This window comes from Rhagoletis zephyria, unplaced genomic scaffold, assembly GCF_001687245.7.
Source record: "Rhagoletis zephyria isolate East Lansing unplaced genomic scaffold, Rhagoletis_zephyria_1.1 Rzeph_scaffold_02166, whole genome shotgun sequence".
NCBI lineage: Eukaryota > Metazoa > Arthropoda > Insecta > Diptera > Tephritidae > Rhagoletis > Rhagoletis zephyria.
Genome location: NW_016159250.1, coordinates 20416 through 46362, shown reverse-complemented (window position 1 = coordinate 46362; position 25947 = coordinate 20416). Strand labels below are relative to the sequence as shown.

At 35.9% G+C, this 25947-nt stretch overlaps 2 long non-coding RNA genes across 2 annotated transcripts; both read left to right on the top strand.

The window, feature by feature from the left end:
• The first annotated feature begins 13186 nt into the window (after positions 1-13186).
• LOC108366148 (uncharacterized) lies at positions 13187-22845 on the top strand. Its single transcript, XR_001848052.1, has 3 exons — positions 13187-13198; positions 22438-22440; positions 22759-22845. It is a non-coding gene; the product is annotated as an uncharacterized LOC108366148 (long non-coding RNA).
• Positions 22846-24844: 1999 nt separating this feature from the next.
• LOC108366147 (uncharacterized) lies at positions 24845-25291 on the top strand. The gene is made up of 2 exons (XR_001848051.1): positions 24845-25165; positions 25240-25291. It is a non-coding gene; the product is annotated as an uncharacterized LOC108366147 (long non-coding RNA).
• The last annotated feature ends 656 nt before the right edge of the window (positions 25292-25947 follow it).

Genomic DNA, 25947 nt, shown 5'->3' with positions numbered 1-25947 from the left:
AATTTTTAATCGAGTTATCGTGTGCACAGACGGACGGACGGACGGACAGACAGACNCGTAATTTTAGTCCGATTTCGATAACTTTCAACGTTTTGCCTTTATGTGGAAACCACAATAATCGTCCCGAGATGGTACACATTGATCAAACGGTTACCGAGATACACATATGTGATCATAACTGGGCGGGGTCACGCCCATTTTTCAACATATTATTATAAGCGTATTTTTTGCTAAAGAAGTATTGCAAACATCAATCTTGAATAAATTAGCTCCAGTATTTACTGATTTATCGAAGCATTCTTATTTCTCTAAATTACCGTTATATGGGATGTGGGCATGGCTATTATCCGATTTTTTAAATTTTCAGCCGTTTGGTATGTTTTGTGAAGGCCAACAGCTGTGTTTGGGAGAAATTGGATGAGCGGTTCCCAAGGTATTCACATGTAATCATAAGTGGGCGTGGCTACGCCCATTTTCCAAAAATTTATAATAGATATTCTTATTTTTCGTCTAAAAATTATTGCAAATATCAATTTTGAGTGAAATATCTTCAATAGTTACTAAAATATCGCAGTTTTCGTATTTCTGAAAATTACCGTTATATGGGAGGTAGGCGTGGTCATTGTCCGATTTTGCCCATTTTCAATACCATCCATCCTATGCCCGAAAGAAGTGCACGTACCAAGTTTCGTTAAGATATCTAAATTTTTAATCGAGTTATCGTGTGCACAGACGGACGGACGGACGGACAGACAGACGTCACCGCTTAATCGATTTCTCTTTTCATTCTGATCATTTATGCATACATTTGTCTATATCTATTTCGATTCGTTTTGCCTGTTTCAACATCCGCGGATGTCTAAAATTCCAAATTCGCAACATCCCTGATCTAGATAATTGTTTTGGCAGTATGTGGGTGTCTTGCAGTTATGACAAGCACCTTATATTTTTGCTGTTCTATATATATTGAAGTTGTAAAAAATTAATGATTTATCCTTAGTTGGCAAGGTAGAATAAGACCTTTCAACGCACACCCCGCGACAAAATGATCGGGCACCCGGTTTGGGTAAATTTTTTATAATTAATTTTATACATTTGTTTGTACAACATCCCCAAAAAAATATAATGTAAAAAGATTTTAAATTAAAATCTTATTTTACATGTACACTATAAGTACGGTGACCATATTTATGACCTCTCTGAAGTTGGCAGGACAACTTTTTCTCAAAGCAAAAATTCCTATCGGATAATTTGCCGATAATTATCCACGGAAGTTAGCAGGGCACGGGATATTTTTTAAAATATGTCCGCGGCAAGGTAATTATTTTCACGGATAAACAACGGATAATTTACGGCAAGTTATCAAATAGTTAGTTTGGGTTTAGCTGGTTTCTTTAATAGGTTTTCAGAAGGTGCCCTGCTAACTTCCACGGAAGCAGGGCACGCGATATTTTTTAAAATATGTCCGCGGCAAAATTATTATTTTCACGGATAATTAACGGCAAATTATCCGATAGGAATTTTTGCTTTGCGAAAAAATTGTCCTGCCAACTTCAGAGAGGTATATTTATGGGAGCCTAATATGGGACGAAAAAATAATTTGTCTATTTTTTCCGGAAAAAAAACTAACAGATTTTAAAACCTTCTTTAATGATCCCAGATGTTTTAGCCCTGAAAAAGCTTCCTTATAGTATAATCACATATTTGTAGGATATTTTTTTTATAACTTCGTACTTTGCGCTCGAGATTTTTACCCCGTAAAATTTGTTAAACAAAAATGCACTTGATAGTAGTTGGTTGAATAAGGAAAATGAATTAGCAACAAGAGTTTATGGGATGTACATAGCTCAGTGGTTAACGCTTCTGACTTTGAACATCGATTACGCAGGTTCGATCCCTGCTGAAGTCTAGAAAAAAGAAGTCTGATGAGGAGAATTGGTGATCTCCGAAATAGCTGCTATAACTTCTACCGCTTAGACTTTGTTCCTTTTCAATTTTTCCTAATAAAAAATCGTGGTACAAAGCTCAATAAAAAAAAATAAAAATATTAAAAAAAATAGCTAAATTTGAGCATGATAAGCGCAAGTTTGAAGTATGTAGCTAGGACTTTTTCATACAAAGTATGTTCGAAATTTTGAAATGAGCAGCACCTTGCACCTGCACTTTGTCTTATAAATTATTTCTCTAAGGCGTATTTTTGTTAGTCTCCCTTTTTCTACTTTTCTATGTAAGCAATTCCACTAATGAGGTGTCATTTGAAAAGTCAGAGGTCCCCTGAGTGGTTATTTGGTAATATTAATGGTCATAACACCTCTGATGTCCAAAAATTTGTAATTTTATTTTTGTTTTTAATTTACCATTGTTAAGCCACACTAAAGGTATTTTGTACTGAAGCACTATTGTGGCTGCGGTATCGCATACACCGTTTCTGTTAAAAAATGTTTAGTCAAAAAGTTAATTCTGAATATTTTTTCACCTCAAATATTGTATACAAAGATAAATTCTAAGTAGCACCATGTTTCCCTCAACTCATTAGACTCATATATCAGTCAGTTTGTAATATGTTTTTATGTACCTAATACGTATAAGTTCTGATGTACTATAAATCTCATTCATGCTTTGTAATATATGTATAATAAAATAAGGGGTTTATAAGAGTAATTTGGTTTACTATTTCCGCGAACTATTAGAACAGTCTGCTTTTATCTGTGGCTACAAAGAGGGATGAGTTTACTGTGTATTTCTGTCTGCGCAGTCTGCGCATGGGCCCGCTTGTTTTACTCAATTTAATTCTAAATACAGAACATTTGGCGTCTCGTATAAAATAAACAAATGATCAGGACAACTGATCAAAAAAGAGGACTGTCCCGTACAATACAGGACGGATGGTCACCGTAACTATAAGATGTAACACGAAATAAGTCAAAGCTTTTGTTAAAGTTATTAAAAGCTAAATGGTAAGCCGGGTGACCTTCTTATATTGCAGCGGGGTATATCTACATAAAATAGTAAAATAACATCGGCCTCAATCTCCTAAAAAAGACTACTTCATTTGTAATATTTCAATTCTACAAAGTGTATGATGGTTTTAAATAAAATAGAAATTTAAAATAAAATATGAAGGATTTCCGCTATTGGTAATGGTGATGAAATATAATGCGTTTACTTCTCAAGTGGCTAATATGCTAATATGGCTACAAAATAGTCAAAATAATTTTTGACATCATAGTATTTACCATTAAACTTAATAGTATTACAAACAAAATAATCATGGGGCACATACCGCTTGTTTGGGAATGTTTGCTCCTGCTTGGATCATGCGCAGTAGCATTGTTTGAATGCTAACAGTATCCTACATTTCTGTTATTCCCGCGCATACAGCATATTGTCCAAGTTTGCAGTTTATAACAGCAATATGCAAAAATAAACTATGCGACTTCTGAGTCTTGACGTGCACAATTTTCCTAGCTATACCGGACGTCGAATCAATTATTAACGGCACTTGATTGGAGTGAAGATTCCAGAGTTTTAGTTGGAGAAAAAATAAACAAAAAAGGGTCACAGCCAATATGCTGAATAACATTTACCCCTTTGTACCGACTTCCGTAAAAATTTCAAGCTTTATAGGGTAGTTGGCAGCCTTAATTGGAAATATATTCATATTCGGCTAAATGCTCGACTTCTTCAAAAAATCAACCGAAGTTTTTTGCCGAATTCGATCATTTTCCTTAAATTACTTACGTATTATAATTTAAATTGTTCAAAACGGGCATGAGTTGAATATATATTTTTTTTAACTGAATTAATTAGTACTTTTTGGAAGTGAAACTTCTTTAGCGGCGGTTGGTTGGTTGGGAGTAAATTGGCAAATTCAAAGGAAATTGCACACGGAAATGGTGCAATGGAAATGGTTGGGCTGAAACAAGTGCTTCTTGAGTGTATGCATATGGTATTAATTAAACAAAAACTTGCTAATAAAAGGTTAGTAAAGAATAACACTTACAGCCAATTTCACGAAAGCAATTTAAGTGAAAAATGATTTAAATTTTTTGAATTTTATATGGAAATTGACGGAAATAAAAAATCATTTTCCATTTAAATTGCTGGTGAAACCGCCTCTTAGAAAATGATCAATACAAAGATAAAAGTAAAGGGGGTACATAGATAAAGGCGAAGGTAAAAATAAAAACAAAAACAAAGATGCGTAAAGATAAAGACAAAAACGAAGATCAAGGTAAATTTAAACACTTTACCTATTATGGGGGCAAAGGTGAAGGGGAATATGTAGATGAAGAAAATGATAAACATAAAAATAAAAACAAAAACAAAGATGCGTAAAGATAAAGACAAAAACGAAGATCAAGGTAAATTTAAACACTTTACCTATTATGGGGGCAAAGGTGAAGGGGAATATGTAGATGAAGAAAATGATAAACATGAAAATAAAAACAATGATAAATATAAAGAAAAAGATGAGGATGAGGATATAATTATAGAGAAAAGGATATAGATAGAGACGCGGAGACTAAATTTGTGAACTATTTTGGGATTTTTGATACTTTCGCGATTCTCGGGACTTATCGATATAATAATCGATATTTTTATCGCTTTTGTTATCGATTTTGTTATCGAAATTTTTATCGATATTTTTAACGGTTTTCTAAGCGACTTTCGTTACCAATTTTTTTATCGATTATTTATCGATTTTGTCACAGATATTGTTATCGATTATTTACCGATTTTGTTATCGATTATTTATCGATTTCGTTATCGTTGTATTTATCGATTTCGTTATCGATATTTTTATCGATTTTGTTATCTATATTTTTATCGATTTTCTGATCGATTTTGCTACCAACATTGTTATCGATTTTGCTATCGAATTTGTTATGGAATTTGTCATCGATTTTGTTATCGGTACTTTTATCGGTTTTATTATCGATTAGGGTACTCACAGTTTACTTCTAAAGTTAAAAGGTGGCAACTTTAACAAGATAACACACTCGAACTGTGAGGAACCCTTATGTTTAAATAAAGTATTAAGTTGATCAACAATGCCACGCAGTGCTAGACCGTTTGCCTTTCACGCGTTTGTGTTTAGAGAGCATCAACAAACCACATACATATTTCTCTCTATTCTCTCTTCTCTTTTTTATACTCAGCTAGCACAGCGCAAAAATAAAAAAAAAATAACCTTTGCCAGCTCCAGGCAGGCGCAAAGAGAAACTTATGTACAAGCAGCGCTGCGCCCAAAGCGAAATTCATGTATGTATGTACAAGCAGCGATAGATGCCAGTTTAACACAGAACATAAACATGAGACAAAGTCTAGTAATTTTGCCCAAAAGTGTTATCTCTAATTAGTATGGGAACCAACAACAAACAAAGTTACCACATGGTAAAATGTTTTAAAGTTACCAGGTGGCAAAATTAACACAGTAGATAATATAGAACTGTGAGTACCCTAGATATTTTGTTGTATTTTGTTGTTATAAAGATAAAAATGAAGATAAAGGAAAATAAATGTTATTAGAACGAACAGGGGTAGAGGTAGGGATCTAGATAGAAAAAGGACAAAAAATATGAGACAAAATAGATACACTGNAATAATAAACGGTTAGCTGATTCAAGTCTACAGCAAGTTCACAAAATTAATTGAAAACTTGTATCAACCAAAGCATTGTTTATATTTGCTCAACAATGATTTTATTCAACTAACAATATTGTCCAATCAAGGTAGTCGTTTTGTAATTATTAACAAATATACATTTGTCCCAACTAGAAGTCTTAAGTAAATTGCAGACTTTCGTGAACTATATATTTATTTCGCCATATCCAACTATGCCACTTGATCACTATAACCAAATCTTGGTTATTATAACTAAACCTTTTTCTGGGTGTACGTAAGGTAAGTTTCCTTTCTCCAGTGCGGCCCAGGCGCACTTACTTGTTTAAACCCGTATGGATCAAAGTTTCCAACTTGTTCAATATAAAACGAACATCGAATTCCACGGAAGTTAGCATGGCACGCGATATTTTTTAAAATATGTCCGCGGCGAAATTATTCTTTTCACGGATAATTAGCGGCAAATTATCTTGTAGGTATTTTTGCTTTGAGAAAAAGTTGTCCTGCCAACTTCAGAGATGTATTCCTGAGTATGTGTTAGCTTATTTCACGCAGAGAACCCATAAACAAAATTTTTGCCAATGTGTGACACCAAATTTGGTGTCCGATATAAAAAATAATGCCTCATTTTTGAAATTTACTGTTATGTGAAAGGTGGGCGTAGTCTGATTTCAAACATATTCAACCGCTCTTACATACAATATTTATACCGAGTTTAATACAAATTAATAGAACCGTTACCTAGATATAATGAAGTGTATGCCATTATTACAGTTTTTCTAATTTTTAGGTAAAATAATTAAAGTTATTTTTAGTCTAAGATCCGACAAAGGCACGACCTTTATCCATCTGTTTAATGGATGAAATCTCTTTTCTATGAAATTTAACGCGTTAGTAAATATTTTGCGAGTAGGTTGGCTGAAAAAATCCTGGCCAGGATATTTTTAATTAAATATTCAATAATTATTATTATTTTTTAATTCTGTACTCATTTGCTTAATGAACAAATTACATACCTGTCGAAAGTATTAAGCCTATAGGACAAAGGTGGGCAAACGCGTCTCTTTGCTTAGCAAAGTGCGGCTCCTTTTACTTTTTCTTTGATTAGAACATTTTGGCTCTTTTTACTTTCAAAATACATACATATTTCTTTGCTGGGGATTCTTTTCCATTGTGTTGTCTTTTTATTTTACACATACGCAAATTGAGATCGGAACATTACCCGCAATTGGAGAATGAAAATTGGCTTTCTGACTTAATGTTCTTTACCGATATGATGGAACATTTACAAAACTTAAATTTTCCGTTCAAGAAGAGAATAAAAATATTTTTGATTTGTCGCAAATTATTTAAAGTTTTGAAGCTAAACTAAGCCTTTTTATTCATGATCTCAAAAAAATATTGCACATGATTTAAAAGCAGATTTTGAGAAAAGATTTGTCGATTTGAAATTATTTAAATGTACGTGTGCATACTTCATAAGCCCTTTTTTATGTAACATAATTGAGGAAATACGAAATACTTCTATTTAAGAAAAGCGAAAAAGAGTTGGAGTTTTTGGAATTACAAGAAGATGAGGCACTGTGAGTCTTTGTACTCTACAATAAAATTCGTAAAAGTCAAAATACCGTTCACAATTAGTTGCATTCACATACCTGGTAATTATTGAAAGTTATAAAAACTATCAGCTTTTTGTGTTCGCGTACGCACAGAAAACTTGCAAAGTAGAGAAATTGAGAGAGCAAAATGACATTTCATTTTGAGGAAAAGCTGCTAGTTTCTGCTGGAAAAATTTTCGCCAACAGGAAAACAGCTGATCAAAAACAGCTGGTTGGAATTTACGCAAATCCCTAAATTGAATTTGATCGTTTGGAAGTTAAAATAATAAAATGCGACTAATTATACTTGTAAGAAGTAAGTAATTACTCGTTTAGTCAGTGAACTGTGTCAGGATATGTCTTCGGGATGTTTTTCTTATGTTTTCAATTTTATTCACTTGAATGTAAACAAAATTTCTATCAGCTGTTCGTGTAACTTGCAAGTTTCTGCAAATTTTCTGTTTGCGTACTCTTTTGGATATTTTTCTCTTGCGAGACTAGATGACAATTCGCCGGAATTTTGCTGTTGGACACTTTTTACTAGAGATTTTAAAAGAACGTACCTATCGACTAACCAGCATTTAACAGAACTATTACGAACGGCTTTAACTGACGTAAAACAAGATTTTGAAAATTTGGCCAAAGAATCTTTTAAATTTTCTTTAATATCTATCTTACTTAGATTAGAATAATAAAATTAATGTTTTTCATTTCTAATGATTATTTTATTTACAATAAAATTTTTTTTTTTGTTTTTCTTGTGGCTCTTTGTAGCATTTAGAATTTACATGTGGCTCTTTTCGGCCTCGGCCTTGCCCACTCCTGCTATAGAATGTGAAAACGTCGGGTTGTCTATTTTTTTCCTGGCCTACCTATCGGGCTGGCAGGTATGAAGAGTTAGGAAATATTAGTAATTTTCACTCTGTTTAACACATTCTATAGGCTTTATGCTTTCGATTGGTATATATATATGTAATTTGTACATTAAACAAATGAGTGCAAAATTAAAAAAAAAATAATAACAATTTTTGAATATTTAATTAAAAATATCCTGGCCAGGATTTTTTCAGCCAACCCACTCGCGAAATATTTCCTAACACGTTTAATTTCATACAAAGTTGATTTCATCCATTAAATAGATTGGTGAAGGTCGTGCCTTTGTCGGATCTCCTACCATTTGAAAAGGGAATTACAATTTGCAGGATTTTTGTAAAACTAATGGCAATATTTAATGACAATCTTACCTAAAATAGGAGGAAAAACTGTAGTAAATTTATTATAAAATTAAGTTTAAAGTTTGAATAACCGTTAAACCAGTGGGTTTATCAAGAAATGATATGAGACGTTTTTTTTTGTAGCGGCTAATTTCCTACAAAAATATATGTCGCACTTTTCAGTACGATAATTCAAAGACGAGAAAACAAATTCCAATATGAAATAAAAAATTCTAAGTAATTTATATGGAAAATTGAAATCCGCGATGCGCGACCTTTTAAACTTAATATTAAGGGTTGCGCCTTTAACAGGCATCTTTTGACATCCGCCCGGAAATAAAGGAGAGGGGGAATAAAAAAAAATTGGTTGATTTTTTTGTCAGTCTAATGTACATACATACATAAGTAGGTTTGTAACATGATTCTATTATTAAAGGTTTTGTAAGTAGCTTTTTTCTAAAATTTGGCACTCCCACCCACAGGGATGGTTTATGGAAGCAGGAGAAAAAGGGGAAGAATTTAATCACACTTCCTAAAATGGGAGCTAAGTTCCATAAAAAGGTTTGGATAATAGTGAATGGTGGTATTTTAAAACAAAAACGAATTTGATTTAATTATTTAATTTAAAGAACTATTTAATATTTAATATTTTATTAAAAATATATATTTCTATGTATATACCAAACTTGCGTACGTCAGATGGCGCATAACTCGAGAATGGATGGCCCACTTTCAGCTATTTTTTGTTGTATTTGTTTGCCAGATGATGGATATGAAGAAGCTGTTTGTTTGCGGAAAATATGCAATATTTATTAAAAAAAAACGGCAAAAAAAAAATTTGGAGCTTACGTTTCTTTCGCGGTTATGTCTCGATTGTTTCGAATATGGTAATTCGATTTCTTTGATGTCGCACTTTTAATGTTCTGGGGAGAATATTCAACACTGGCTTTCACAGCCGCAATTGGCGATTCGTGCCGGACGAACTCAGGAAGAATAAAAAGAACACGCAGCTACTGAACGACTGAGATAGGGAACGTGATATACATCGTCAAATGAGAAGTGGTGTAATGGGGCTTTCGCACGAGGCGATTTTTCATGCAACTTTTGCGTTCAACTCACGGCGGGATGCACGAAAAAAAAATTTGAATGACTAAAAATATCAAAATATAAAAAATAGCAAAATATTCGCCGTTTGCATTGTTCAACTTTGCATTCTACTTTTGGTTGAACGGCCTTTCAACTAATCGCTTTCAACAAAGTTGGTCGCCAGCCAACCTTCGCCTTGTGCGTACACCTTTTAAGTGTGCAATTACATCGCGCCATTGACTAAACCAAGCTGTCGTGTGACGATTGNATTATTAAAGGTTTTGTAAGTAGCTTTTTTCTAAAATTTGGCACTCCCACCCACAGGGATGGTTTATGGAAGCAGGAGAAAAAGGGGAAGAATTTAATCACACTTCCTAAAATGGGAGCTAAGTTCCATAAAAAGGTTTGGATAATAGTGAATGGTGGTATTTTAAAACAAAAACGAATTTGATTTAATTATTTAATTTAAAGAACTATTTAATATTTAATATTTTATTAAAAATATATATTTCTATGTATATACCAAACTTGCGTACGTCAGATGGCGCATAACTCGAGAATGGATGGCCCACTTTCAGCTATTTTTTGTTGTATTTGTTTGCCAGATGATGGATATGAAGAAGCTGTTTGTTTGCGGAAAATATGCAATATTTATTAAAAAAAAACGGCAAAAAAAAAATTTGGAGCTTACGTTTCTTTCGCGGTTATGTCTCGATTGTTTCGAATATGGTAATTCGATTTCTTTGATGTCGCACTTTTAATGTTCTGGGGAGAATATTCAACACTGGCTTTCACAGCCGCAATTGGCGATTCGTGCCGGACGAACTCAGGAAGAATAAAAAGAACACGCAGCTACTGAACGACTGAGATAGGGAACGTGATATACATCGTCAAATGAGAAGTGGTGTAATGGGGCTTTCGCACGAGGCGATTTTTCATGCAACTTTTGCGTTCAACTCACGGCGGGATGCACGAAAAAAAAATTTGAATGACTAAAAATATCAAAATATAAAAAATAGCAAAATATTCGCCGTTTGCATTGTTCAACTTTGCATTCTACTTTTGGTTGAACGGCCTTTCAACTAATCGCTTTCAACAAAGTTGGTCGCCAGCCAACCTTCGCCTTGTGCGTACACCTTTTAAGTGTGCAATTACATCGCGCCATTGACTAAACCAAGCTGTCGTGTGACGATTGGGCCTATGGATGCAATGTTATATTGCGTCAAAGTCTCATTCGCCACCTTCGTTGGCTCATTTACCAAAACTATTGCACGCTTTACTTTACAGCGACTTGGCAGAATCAAGAGGTCTCCACGAATATCGACAAATATATTTCGGCATTTAAGGGAATTTCGTCTCTTTAGCCTACATTGAATTTGTGTAGTCCAACGATTCTCACCCATTTTGTCTTGTTGGCCAGCGAATGAAGAACATTTCTTCACATTTAAAAAGTAAAAATTTCACTACTAAAAATTTAAAAATGTTCTTAAAACTTGCAAAGAAATTTGGAAAAGAAATATCACTGTTTTTGTTTTTAGGAGTAGGGTGGGAGTGTTATTGATAAAATTAGAGCGAGAAAGTTTTTCTTACAAAACCTTTCATTATTGAATCATGGGTTTGTAATACTCTGCTGTACGTTCTATCGGAAATTGTCGTCATCATTTTCGCTAAAATTATTGACGTGTGTGGCAAGTGCGACTGAGTATTCATTTTGATATTTATTTCCTTGCGTTTTGTGATGCTGTCAACTAACCACTCATACACACATGCTTACAAATTTATAAACATGCATAAGTGACACCGTATATACAGTAATAAAACTTTTCGCAGTCTTTAACCATTTCGCCCCGAGGAGTACTTTGGGTTTTGTGCAGCGTTTTCTTTTTGCACGCACGGCAATACTTAGTGTGGTGGATTTCGCCTTATGATTAGAAAAAGTTATTTAGTAAATGTATTTCAGTTTCGCCGATAAAATAAATGTTCACAATTATGCATTAGGTATATAATATGTTGGCGTTACAATAGAAGCTCACAAATTAGAAAATAACCAAATATTTTGCAGCACAGAACGAAAATTGTATATCGAAGTTTTCGACCATTTAATAGTATCGCTTAAAAGTCGATTTGAAAACGACTTGACGATGTACATACGTGTATTTGTACGTGTTTATTGATATATCTGTACTGCAATGTTTTGGGACGGTACTAGCTCTTACTGCCAATATAGGAGTATTACATATATTGATGTAACTATGTAATAATGGTGCGCCTAAAAGATGCAGCAATTTCCATACCCAATGACAGTACGAATGGGAATTACTTTAAATTTCCATTTTAGCGTTACCTGATGACAGTACGAATGAAAGTTCCATAGATTGATTTCGCGTGTTATTCTATTCGTAATAGTAGTTTTAAAATCAATTGAATTTAAGACTAAAAGATGAAAATAAAATTATAGTTTCAAAAACTAAAAACTCGCTTTTATTACAATGTGAACTAAAAAGTAAAAAAAAATATAGAAACACAGATTTCGTTTAAGAGGATAGGAAGTTCCCTAACTTGATTTAATTAAACTGTTAAAACCAACCTAAATTACAGTAATTGAAAATAAAATTAATTTTACCGGAAAACAAAGCGTGGGGCGCTTCTTTGATTTTATAGTTCTGCTATTGACAATATTCAATATTACTAAACTGAAAATGAAAAGTTCAAAACAGTTGAAATCAAGCCTTGATTATACCGACACATAAAGCGCTTTGGCCCAGTTCGCTGTGATTCAAAACGGATGTATAAGGCAAATTTCAATACGCATTTGCAACCGATGTGAGAAATAAAAAACGGATTTAAAAACGAGTTCGAGGCAATACACATTTCAGTTTCAACGCGTTTTGAAATTCGGCTTATACACCCGTTTTGAATCACAGCGAACTGGGCCAAAGCGCTTTATGTGTCGGTATAATCAAGGCTTGATTTCAACTGTTTTGAACTTTTCATTTTCAGTTTAGTAATATTGAATATTGTCAATAGCAGAACTATAAAATCAAAGAAGCGCCCCACGCTTTGTTTTCCGGTAAAATTAATTTTATTTTCAATTATTGTAATTTAGGTTGGTTTTAACAGTTTAATTAAATCAAGTTAGGGAACTTCCTATTCCTCTTAAACGAAATCTGTGTTTCTATAATTTTTTTTTACTTTTTAGTTCACATTGTAATAAAAGCGAGTTTTTAGTTTTTGAAACTATAATTTTATTTTCATCTTTTAGTCTTAAATTCAATTGATTTTATAACTACTATTACGAATAGAATAACATGCGAAATCAATCTATGGAACTTTCATTCGTACTGTCATCAGGTAACGCTAAAATGGAAATTTAAAGTAATTCCCATTCGTACTGTCATTGGGTATGGAAATTGCTGCATCTTTTAGGCGCACCATTATTACATAGTTACATCAATATATGTAATACTCCTATATTGGCAGTAAGAGCTAGTACCGTCCCAAAACATTGCAGTACAGATATATCAATAAACACGTACAAATACACGTATGTACATCGTCAAGTCGTTTTCAAATCGACTTTTAAGCGATACTATTAAATGGTCGAAAACTTCGATATACAATTTTCGTTCTGTGCTGCAAAATATTTGGTTATTTTCTAATTTGTGAGCTTCTATTGTAACGCCAACATATTATATACCTAATGCATAATTGTGAACATTTATTTTATCGGCGAAACTGAAATACATTTACTAAATAACTTTTTCTAATCATAAGGCGAAATCCACCACACTAAGTATTGCCGTGCGTGCAAAAAGAAAACGCTGCACAAAACCCAAAGTACTCCTCGGGGCGAAATGGTTAAAAACTGCGAAAAGTTTTATTACTGTATATACGGTGTCACTTATGCATGTTTATAAATTTGTAAGCATGTGTGTATGAATGGTTAGTTGACAGCATCACAAAACGCAAGTAAATAAATATCAAAATGAATACTCAGTCGCACTTGTCACACACGTCAATAATTTTAGCGAAAATGATGACAATTTCCAATAGAACGAACAGCAGAGTATTACAAACCCATGATTCAATAATGAAAGGTTTTGTAAGAAAAACTTTCTCTCGCTCTAATTTTATCAATGACACTCCCACCCTACTCCTAAAAACAAAAACCATTTTTTATTTCTCACATCGGTTGCAAACGCGTATAAACGCATCATTCATCTAAAGCGAAGTCAAAATCGGCGGTTTTGTTTACGTTTGAAATGAAATACATATGGCCCTTATTATGAGTTGCATTCGATCTTCGATCTTCGCTGGCTATCGAAGATTGAAAGTGAAATTCGTATTATGAGCTATGCGTGTCGAAATTTTCGTTGAGTATCAAATTTTCTGTCGAATAGAATTTTGCTTTCGTTGGTGTAGCGAAGTGTTAGAAAATTTTGAGAAATGTATGATTTTGAATTTGTTTTCTTGCTTTTTGGCGGGTAGATACAAATTAAAAAAAAAGTTTTTAATTTGATGCAGTTCTTACGTTGTGAATACAAAACATAAGCTCGAAAGGCTGGTTTTACTTGTGAAATAAAATCCCAATATTCAGTTGGCACGATCTCTAAGAATAAAATCGTAGAGCTGTTGATAGTATTAAAATATTTTAAATAGATTTGGCTCACAAAGGCCTCTTAGATAGTCGGAAGTTTATAATAAATCTGTAGACAAATTTCTTAAATATATTTTATGTCAAAATATACTCGAAAGACTACACTTAAACTCTCTTAAACATTTGCTACTCCTGGCCAGTTTACTCAGCCCTCATCCTCTGACGAATCTTTGAACCAGAACTCCGTTGTACTCATTTTACCACGTTTTTATACACTCGCTTTCTTTTTATTTCATTCTAATTTGCACAAATTTACATAAATATGTATAAGCACACTTTTTAGTGTGCTCGATTTGTAAACAAAGCTTCTCAGCGGTGAAAAATATACCACTGTGAACAACCTAAACGAGCGAAATTCACAATAGCGCTATTCTTCATCGAATGAGCGTCATAATACCAAATGAAAATTCGATCGATTAGCTCTTTCGACCACAGTCGAAGATCGAATGCAACTCATAATAGGGGCATATGTGGTGAAATTGGTTTTTTGTTAATGCGGCTCTTGCGTGGGTATAAGCAAAGTATATATCAATAAAGAATAGTTTGCATTTTTTGCGCTTTTGTAATTAATTTCGGTCATTATTTCACAGTCACATCTTGTGCAACTCTGCCATAGTACGGTTGTTACTCTCTCTCTCATACCGGAGTAATTTTGTATACAACTCTGAATCAACAAAATTCATGCTCCTTCTTATTATCAACCCTGATCAGATCTTACCCATGAACCAATTAGAACAGATCTGACCGGTTGAGAAGCAGCCATTTGTAATAGCAATTGAGAAAAAAGTGTGCGACGTTCGTAATTTTGAAGTTTGCTATTTCTGTTTTGCTTCTTTTTTTATGTGTATTTTGTCGGTGGTTTATTTCAGTGATTTTTAAGCGATTTTCAATACATATTTTTATTTAATTAAAATGAAGTGCGCAGTGATTGGATGCAAAACACGTACAAAAATAATAAATAGTTTAGCACAAACATGTGCTACAACATTGCTTAAATTTTTTTCTTTATGCTTCGTCTTCATATTCTTTGTTTACTTTTCACAGAAATGGCGCCGAAATTACAAACGTCAGCCAGAAACTTACTTTTTTCTTTTGCTTCATCTTGTCAGATCTTGTGTAGTTGGATCATGGATCTTACCTCCTTTTAGAGTGGGTGATCACTGTATAAACTGTTATAAGTGGCGTCACAACGCATTCAGCAAAAATGAAACTAAGCAAGTAAATAAATATAAGTTCGGGCGAAACTGATATGTATATACCCGGCGCGCGTATTAAATATAGTTTTTTCTCCTTTCAGTAGACCGCATGATAAGTAAGAGTGTTTTTTCCCAATATCAAGCAGTTTCGATAATATGCTACGACATATTAAAGTAATTGGACCAAATTTGGTGGTAATCGATAAAGCGGTTGTCGATGTACACCTATATAACTGTCTTATTTTATGACAAATTTTGTTGACATATCTCAATTTTTTTTTGCAAGAAATCGTGAACACAGACGGACAGACACACTTCTCCTTGCATTCTAAGCAATTTTGTATATAATTTAAAGTATGTCTATATTTAGCACGATTCATTTTGGCTGTTCCAAACAACTATTATCCGAACAAAGTTATAATACCCTTGTACACAAGTGCGCTCGGGTATCAAAATTAAAAATGAGTAGCGATCAAAAGCGTAGAACGAAGTGATTATACAATGTCAACAAAATCTATAGATGCGTACATACTATATAACTAAACTCTTTTAAAGGGCCACTCATCCCTGAGCGTACAGTCAATCGTCGGCAGAGTCGGTATGGCAGAAGCCTTGTGTTATTATTTTTATACACAACCGTAAAAAAAATAAACTTGAGTGCCAGCGTATGTTGTTACAGTTGTGGTACAAAGCCCGCTGGAAAAATTTTGTGGCTGGCACAAATTATCCGTCCAGAACTTACGTACATATCCACCTCATATGGTTAAATTTCGATTTACATCTGTAAACTGTGCCCAACTGCCAAAAATCGAGACTACACAGTACACGAACGTAGGAGTACTCCAAAATATATGGAAAGAACATGGTCCTTTTAAAGTTGCAATGTCTTAAGATAGGGCTATATACATAGATACTAATGCTCTGCATGAAATTCGAGTACTCCATGTAGGTGATCCATTTTAATTAAATACAGTTTGTTTTATTCTGCTTATGGAAAAAACTACATATAACGATCTTCAAAATTGACACAACTCGAAATTTGGCATATTTGAAATTATGCCCTAAAAATGTACACAGAGGTTTTATTTACTTTTCAGTAAAAGCTCGAGCAAACTTTCGTTATAATTTATTGAAAAAACCTACGGTAAGGTCTCCCTTGCCTATATGACTAGCATGTGCTAAGAAATAGTTTTTCGCATTTACTGTCAAACGTGTAATTTTGAGTTGTGTCACTTTTGAAGATCGTGTGCGACATGTAGATACATATGTAAGTATGCTAAAACAAAAGATCATTTATTAGATACATACCGAATAGTTTGATATCCTTTATCTAGAAAAAAACAGTATGTTTTTTCATCGTTGCGGCTGAATTTAATGGGCGGATAACGTTTTTCTATATAACAGTACGAAAACACAAAACCAGCAAGAAGTTGCAAGTTTTCAATTTGTTATTTTCCGAAGCAATTTTTTTAGAAAAATAGTATATCCTAACTTATTATACATTTAAATAGATTTGTTTTGTCAATTACAACTATGAAAGGTCCGCAAATCATGTTTTTTTATTTTATTAGTAAAAATGTATCTCGTAAAAATCCAGTAAAGCTTGGACGCTCTCTCAACTTATTCTCGTTTGCTGGTTTCTTGCAAGCATTTGCGTAAAAAAAACAAGGCTAAATTTACTATGATCCAGTGTTGCCACTTTTCGTAGANCTCAACTTATTCTCGTTTGCTGGTTTCTTGCAAGCATTTGCGTAAAAAAACAAGGCTAAATTTACTATGATCTTATCTGCCAACATTGGTTTGCTGAACCATAAATGCGCATTTAGCAAACAGAATTTAATATATGTAACTTCTAAGTGAAAAAGTGCAATGGGGTATAGCCGTTGTGCTGGGTATGCAGTTACAGTTACACGGCGCCTCGTTCGCGCACTCTGGGCAACGCGAGCAATCCATGTGCGAGATGTGGTAACCAGTCCGAGTAGGACCTTGGGCCACGGCATAAAGAGAGGGAGCTTCGGTGGGGCCACTTCGACTTATTCGGTTTAAGGGTTCACTGAAGTTTGCAAGGTCTGTTCACCAGTAGGTGCGGCTGCAAGCGGGTGTCTGTCTTGGAGCAAGCGGCTCGCTATATAAACGTGTATTTGGTTGCGAGGCCCGCCACGTAAAACCGCCTTCCAGTGAAAAAGCGAAGCAATGCCTCGGATGTGACCCCCCTTATGATGACGACCGCGGCAAACGTTTCAATGAATCCGATTTGAGGGCATGCTCCTTGAATGTCCGAACCCTTCATGGGGAAGGTGCCTCTGCCCAGCTAGTTGATGTCCTCGTAAGAACAAAAGCCGACATCATCGCCATCCAAGAAATTCCTTGGACGGCGCAAGGAAAGCAATGCCTGGGGCTTTGCGACGTTTAATACAGCTGCCATGTAAATTCGGTGTTGGATTTGCGGTGGAAGAGAGACTCCGTCGCCGAGTACTGTCGTTCACCCCGGTGGACGAGCGTCTAGCCATAATCCGCATCAAAGCGATATTCTTCAATATCTCGCTAATCTGGAAAAGAAGGATGAGGTATCCAAGGATCTCTGCTATGAGAGCTTGGAGCGCACGTACGTGCTTGGCGACTTCAATGCCTGGATGGGCAAGGAAGGGATCTTTGGAACCACCGTCAGAAAATTCAGATTCCACGACGAAACGTCCGACGACGGACTGAGGCTGATCGATNGCCAGGATGGGCAAGGAAGGGATCTTTGGAACCCCCGTCGGAAAATTCAGATTCCACGACGAAACGTCCGACGACGGACTGAGGCTGATCGATTTCGCCCGGGCCCGTAACATGGTAGTAAGCAGTACTATGTTCAAGCATAAAAATTCATCAAGCTACCTGGCTGTCTCCGGATCGAAAACCGAGAAACCAAATAATCGATCATGTTGTGATAGACGGAAGGCATGCTTCCAGTGTTTTGGACTCAGAGAGCACTCTTCAACAAACCGTCATATTTCCTGCTCGTTAAGTACCGCCGCCGAAGAGGTAGTCGGATTTCAGCGAGCCCGAAAGAACAACTGGTACGATGAGGAGTGTCAGGAAGCTGCAGAGAAAAAAGATGCCGCCTACAAAGCCCCGCCGCGATCAGGTGCAACGCATGCTATGTGGGACCGCTATANGGACTCAGAGAGCACTCTTCAACAAACCGTCATATTTCCTGCTCGTTAAGTACCGCCGCCGAAGAGGTAGTCGGATTTCAGCGAGCCCGAAAGAACAACTGGTACGATGAGGAGTGTCAGGAAGCTGCAGAGAAAAAAGATGCCGCCTACAAAGCCCCGCCGCGATCAGGTGCAACGCATGCTATGTGTGTGACCGCTATAGGTTCAGATCCGAGAAGCGAGACGTATTTTCCGCAACAACAAGAGAGAGTGCGAAGAGCTTGAAATGCTGGCCGACAGGAAGAATTCCCGAAAATTTTACCAGAGAGTTAGGCGACTTACGGAAGGTTTCAAGACCAGGGCGTACTCCTGTAAGAACAACAATGGCGACCTAGTTACGGACGTTCAGAACGTACTTATTTATTTTTATTTATTTATTTATTTAGAAAGTATCTAAGCAACAACCATTGGTTATATTTCAGCTTACGATACATTAGTATAGTGAAAAGTAAATAATATTTGATTATAAAGTAAAAGCTTACAACTAAAACATAATAATTTCAAGGTTTTATAGTTTTAGGAAAAGCAGGGTTGGAATGATATGAAATAGTAGGTAAAAGATAAAAGACCGCAGGTAGGGCCTTAAATACATATTGGCACATCTCGTTCGGCATATATTTTGTGTAATTATTCTTTGAAATGCAATGGGTNAGCTTACGATACATTAGTATAGTGAAAAGTAAATAATATTTGATTATAAAGTAAAAGCTTACAACTAAAACATAATAATTTCAAGGTTTTATAGTTTTAGGAAAAGCAGGGTTGGAATGATATGAAATAGTAGGTAAAAGATAAAAGACCGCAGGTAGGGCCCTGAAATACATATTGGCACATCTCGTTCGGCATATATTTTGTGTAATTATTCTTTGAAATGCAATGGGTTTTGAATATTTCGTGTCTTGACATCAAGACTGTTCCAAAGCAGAGAATTTTTCCTCAGGAAATAGTTAATTTGACGATGCATTATGTGCTCTAGAACCTTGGACAGGTAAGGCAGAATCGTAATCGGCCTAAAGTCTCCGTTGGGTTTTTGAAAAGGCAAAATCTTGGCTCTTTTCCAGCTGGTAGGAAAGACAGCTGTGGTTATGATGGTATTCATAGCGTGAGTAATGTAAAGTAAGATTTTAGGAAGTATACATTTAAGAAATTTAGGGTGAACACCATCAAAACCAACAGCATTAGATTTGATCGCAAGTATTGACTGTACCACGTCCCAATCGTCCAAGCAATCAAAACGGAAACCCTCCAAGAAATGCTCTCCGAGCGCGCGTTGTACGCATCATAGCATATATGCTTGTGGGTACATCTAAAAACTTGTTATTTACCTCATTACGTCTATCGACTCGGAGCACAGTTTATTTTTGCTGATTATTCCTATTTCACGGATACGTTTTCACGTTTGCTTAGAACCGATTGCTACGCTGAAACTGTGCTCATAGTATTTACCTTTCTGAGACCTTATTGCTCTATTCACGTCTTTCCTCAGTTTCTTGTAGTCAGAATAGATCGCATCTGTTCGGAAAATCTTCCATTTATTGTACACACAATTCCTTTCTCTAATTAATTTTTTTTATCTCTTTATTAAACCATGGACGGTTTGAAGAGGGTTTAGACTTTTTTACGTAGTGATCGAAGAGGGTATTTATTTTGTCTTGCAGAAAACTGATTTGTTCATCACTAGATATCATTTTATGCACTGATCCCCAGTTTATTGCATCAACGGCAATCTGGAGCTGATCGTATTTACTATGCATAAAATCACGGTAGAAATAGAATTTATTTCGCGAATTGCAATCAAATTCAAAGTCGTATGTCAGAAAGATTAAATCATGTTTGGAGAAATTGGGAATAGAAAGTTGATCATAAAGAAGAGCTTTTGACTTCTTACTAACGAAAAAAATGTCTAGTAATGTACTACTAGTTCGCGTAAAATGCGTAGGCATCGAGCAATTAACAGCGAATAGTCCAAGATTTTGCATGGACAGCGAGAAGTGGTTATCGCTTAGTAAGTCATTATTGAAGTCTCCTGTTATGGCAGTATTATGGTGAGCTAAACTTATGTCTTCAAGAAAGTCAATGAAATTAGAGTATTCAATATGTTTGTTTGGTCTATCCAAGTAATATCTTATCTAACTTTGTTATAATTTCCACAAAGATGTATTCTATAGAGCTGGTGTTTGAGGACACGCATTTCAGCCTGCACGAAAGACAGTTTTTAACGCTACACCACCACCATGCCCGATTCTGTCATGACGAAAAAGTTTGTAGTCACTAACATGAAACAAGTCATAGCTATGATGAGGAGTGAACCATGTCTCAGAGACACATACTACATCAACATTATACGATTCAAAGAAGTACCTAAACTCATCAATCTTTTTAGGTAGACTTTGACAGATGTGACAGATTTTCAGCCCATGCCTTTGCTTACTTAAAATTCGGATCATATTAAATGTATTGTCTTTGGCACAGTCTTTCCTATTTATGTTGTTATACACTATTTTTAAAGAGAACGATATTGCATTTCAAAAGGCGAATTACGACTGTATCGGCTAAAAAAGTATATGCCTAATGTATCTACGAGTATCGGTTGCGTGCAAATAGAATGTAGAGGTACTATAAAGGGAAGAGAGAGAGAGAGAGAGAGAGGAATATCTTCAACTTACACTAACAGGTCTATTCTGCACGTTACCGAAGATTTTGTAACCGGAAAATTTCATTACCAAAAAATGTTACCAGTTCTTGTCACCGCGATTCTAGGTACGTTGGTAATGCCGTTAAAATATTCAGCAATTCAGCTATGAAGAATTGTGGAAATTCTGGCATTGCATATTTCACGGGGAAATACTTTGTTACCAGCTTATCAGATAGTAACAAAATTTACCGTTTACAAGAGTACACAGAATTCGAAAAGGGGTTAAAATTTGACAAGAACTTAATTTACCGGTTACAAAACTTTTATTACCAGCGCAGAATAGTCCTGTAAGTCATGTATACTTATGAACTAATCTCATTACATTTATCATTATGTTATTACTGTTGTTGCTGAGCGCTGCAATTTGGTTAACTTCGTCTTAGTATTGATTTGAGTCTTGTAAGTATTAAATACAAATTTTCGAAATATCTAAATTTTTTACGCCTCCATGATGCGTAAATGTTCAGACATCAATGTGGCAAAACCAGAGTTAAAAATGAAATTTCGTTCGAAGTGGCTAAATAAATGTTCGTGGCTGCAGAACAAAAATGGAGAGTACTACTGTATTTTATGCAACAGCAACCTGACTAACCCATTTGCGCATTTGAAACATCATGCTTCATCGAAGAAACCTCAGCGAAATCTTGATAAAAAAAGAAATCAGGAATGGTATTTTCAGGGATAGTAGTCGGGAGTTTTATTTCAAATTTTAGCTTAAGTGGAACGTTCAATCACTTTTTTTCTTGATTTTTTGACACTTTGACCACGTTTTTCTCAAAATCTGGAGCTGATAGCATCTTTTGTAGAATATATCTGTCGGCCGCTGTGGTGTAGTGGTAAGAAGTGCGCGCTTCCACTCCGCAGCACCTGGGTTCAAGCCCTGGTCAAAGCAACATCGCAAAAATTTAGAAAAAACGTTTTTTCTTAACAGCGGTCGTCCCTCGGCAGGCAATGGCAAACCTCCGACTGTATTTATGCCATGAAAAACAGCTTCTCATAAAAATACAATCGCCGCTTTGTGTGACAACATCAAGGCACACGCCACAAGTCGGAGGAGAAGCTCGGCCAAACACTAACATATGTGTAAGCGCCAATATATTATTATTATCATATGTTCAACACATACAAGTCTATCAAAAACGTCTTCAACATTTGCCGCATCCAAGTCAGTGTTGTCCTGTGTTATCAACAGCAAAGGAAATCCGAACTAAACTATGGATACGCAATGTTTGAGTTGGCGTCACTTTAGCCACGATTTAAAAAAAAAGTAAAGCAAAGCTTGATATGCAAGAGAAAAAGTAATTTCTTTCCTCGTAGCATCCTCATTCTGTGAAGTCGAANGATACGCAATGTTTGAGTTGGCGTCACTTTAGCCACGATTTAAAAAAAAAAGTAAAGCAAAGCTTGATGTGCAAGAGAAAAAGTAATTTCTTTCCTCGTAGCATCCTCATTCTGTGAAGTCGATAAAAAAGAAAATGGTGGAGAAGCAGAGCTGGGCGATAAGGATTACGATTACTAAATGATTAGGATTGCAGTAATCCCAACAAGGTAATAAAACAAGATTACGATTACAGTAATCCTTCATCGCACGAACTAAGATTACGATTACAGTAATCGTAATTTTAAAAAAGTCAAAATTACGATTACTGTAATCCTAATCCAAGTTCGTTCGAGAAACGATTACTTTAATTGTAATCCTGTACTTTCTGTTATAAGGATTTAGATAATTACATATTGTCCTCATATTATCGTTAAGCGCGCATTTATATTTCGCAAATTTATAGAATTACTTCGTTTAACATTGCTCAAAAAATTTTAATTAGAAAAATTTTAACTTTAAAATTATTATAATCATTCATCGAACAAACTTAGATTACGATTACAGTAATTGTAATTTTAAAAAATTAATTTAATAATTTTTGAAATTGCGATTAAAATAATCGTAGTCCTAGATGCAATCGATTACACATGTAATCCTTATCGCCCAGCTCTGTGGAGAAGAATAAAAAATTATAGTTTAAAAAACCTCGCAATTATAATTTCCATTCGTACTGTGATCAGGTATGTAACTTGAGCATAGAAATCGCTGCATTTTTTAGGCGCATCAATATTACATAGTTACATCCCGAGCTAATAAAAGGGAGGTAAAAAAACAAGAATCTCATAATCAATCCGGCTATGTACATATCGTCACCCTCATGCCAGAAACATGAATGTACCAATTTATCAGTTTTGAGTTATGTATTTGGTTCACTTGATTAACCTTTGGATGTTTTATGTTATACCAAAACTCAGAATAACATAATGTAGAGTTACGTCTCGTAAAAAAACTTTTGATTTGTAGTACATCTAATGTAACGCCTCACGAGTGGCAACCACGATTTGGGTGGCAACCCCGGTCTCCTCGAAATGGTGGTGGTCGAAAAATGACAGTTCAACTGTTTCCGGTGTAATTTGATTATTATTTCGATCGGTGCGATTCTGTCCACATGTGACAGAAGTTAATCTAAAAATAAATTCATCATCCGATTCGGATTATAAATTCAGGTGTGAGGCTTATACTCCACGTGACCAGCGAAATCGACAATACTTATTATATTCGCGGAAAAGCCGACAATGACAGCTAGAATGACGCGAAACCAGATTATGGCTGCACTTGCAGATGCGGGAGTGGCTTTTGATAATGAAGCCACTTTGGTGCAACTCCGTGGGCTCTACGAAAGGGCACAACGCGGCAGCCTACCTCAGCAGCAACGCCCTGATGCTTTACAGCAGGCAGATGCACCACAGCAGCCAGATGCTCCACAGCAGCCAGCAGTACCACAGCAGCGCCCGCAAATTTTTCAGCAGCCAGACGTGCAACAACAAGGGGATGCGATACAGGCACCAACAACTATGCGCCGCCAGCTTCTGGAGCAACCGCCTCCAGTGGGGTCGGAGCGCTCGTCGCCGTCTACGGCCCGTCAGCGTTTATCTGAAGCTGAGGAAGAAGAAGAGCTACTAAACCGACAGCTAGCCATTGCCCGCAAAAGGCGAGAGCTGCAAATATTGCAACAGGAGCTGGGCGTCAATGAGAAACGTTTATACCTGGCCATTCTGGATGCTATGGTCGTCAAGTTCGATGGCTCGGAGCTACAAGACGTACGCAAGTGGACTGGTGACCTAGAGAACGTCTTCGAAGCGTACAATTATGCTGAACGCGACAAGCTAGTGGCAGCCCGCCACTTAATGACTGGGCAAGCGAAGCGTTTTGCATCCATCATAACGGTGCGATCGTATGGGGAGCTTAAAGCGGCATTATTGCAGGAGTTCGAAAGGGCATTTTCTATGCAGGATGTGTTTGCGCAATTGAAAGCACGCACGATGAAGTCAAACGAAACGCCCCGACAATACATTATCGAGATGCAGCTTATCGCTAGTCGCTCCAACATTCCAGAACTGGAATTAATCGATATAATAATCGATGGTCTCCAGGACAAGTCATCGCAGGTATCGATGCTTTACAGTGCCACCACTGTAGCCGAATTGAAGTTACTAATGGAACGATATGAGAAAAAGAAGCGAATCAAAACTCAGTTCGCTAATACATCCACTGGCGGAAAACAAAAGGAAGGAGCAGCAGCTGGTAGCACCCAGGGCGGTGCAATTAAACAAGAAAATGTCCGCTGTTTTAATTGCTTCGCGTACGGGCATTTCCAAAGCGCCTGTACGGCACCCAGACGCCATCCAAATGCTTGCTTTGTGTGCAATGAAGTAGGGCACACTCGATTCGATTGCCCGGAAAAGAAGACCAGAGGAGTAGCGGCGGCCGTGACAGCAGTAGAAGCAACAGACGAAAATCTGGAAGATCGTCTAGTACGTAGAGTAGTGGAGCAACTTACTGCAAAAAATTGGGTGAGTGTTGCCTTTTATTTACAGGATAAGTGCACTGAACCAACCTATTGTTATGTTCTCTTTGATACCGGCAGTCCGGTTAGCTTTGTGCGGAAGTCCTGTGTGCCTTCTGGCTTTATTAATAAACAACAATCAACTATATACAGAGGCGTTGGAAATAAACGATTATTTACGTACGGAACGATTACGTGTAAAGTTTTATTTCGGGGAAGTGAAGTTAAACATAAGTTTTTAATTTTACCCGATGACCAAGCAATAGTACCTTGGTTATTCGGACGAGACATTTTGAGCCGAATGGGCATTAATTTATTTAAAATTATTAATGTAAAGTATGATTTAAATGAATTACTTGATTTGCGCAATAAAATAGCAACGAATAAATATGTTAATGACATTTTCAGTGCACTTAACTTGTTTAAAATTTCAAAGGAATCGGATACAAATTTTGTAAGAGCTGCACCCAGCGAGGGAAATCTGCTTGATGAAAGTGGGGAAAAGCTGGCGTTGGTTGAGACCGACGAGGTGACAGAGGAGGAGTTAGACAGTGAGGGCGGGAGGAACGTTCCATTGAGACCATACGATATAAGTGATCAGTTGACAAGAGCAGATGCTGACGCAGTAGAAAGGGTAATTCTTAAACAATATACAGAAGTAGTGGAAGGTAAAATGTTGAAAAGTTACTTTATGAAGATTTCGGTGAAAAGTGACACTCCTGTGTATAGCGTTCCACGGAGACTGTCATTTAAAGAGAAAAAGGAAGTGCAAGAAATAATTGACAGTTT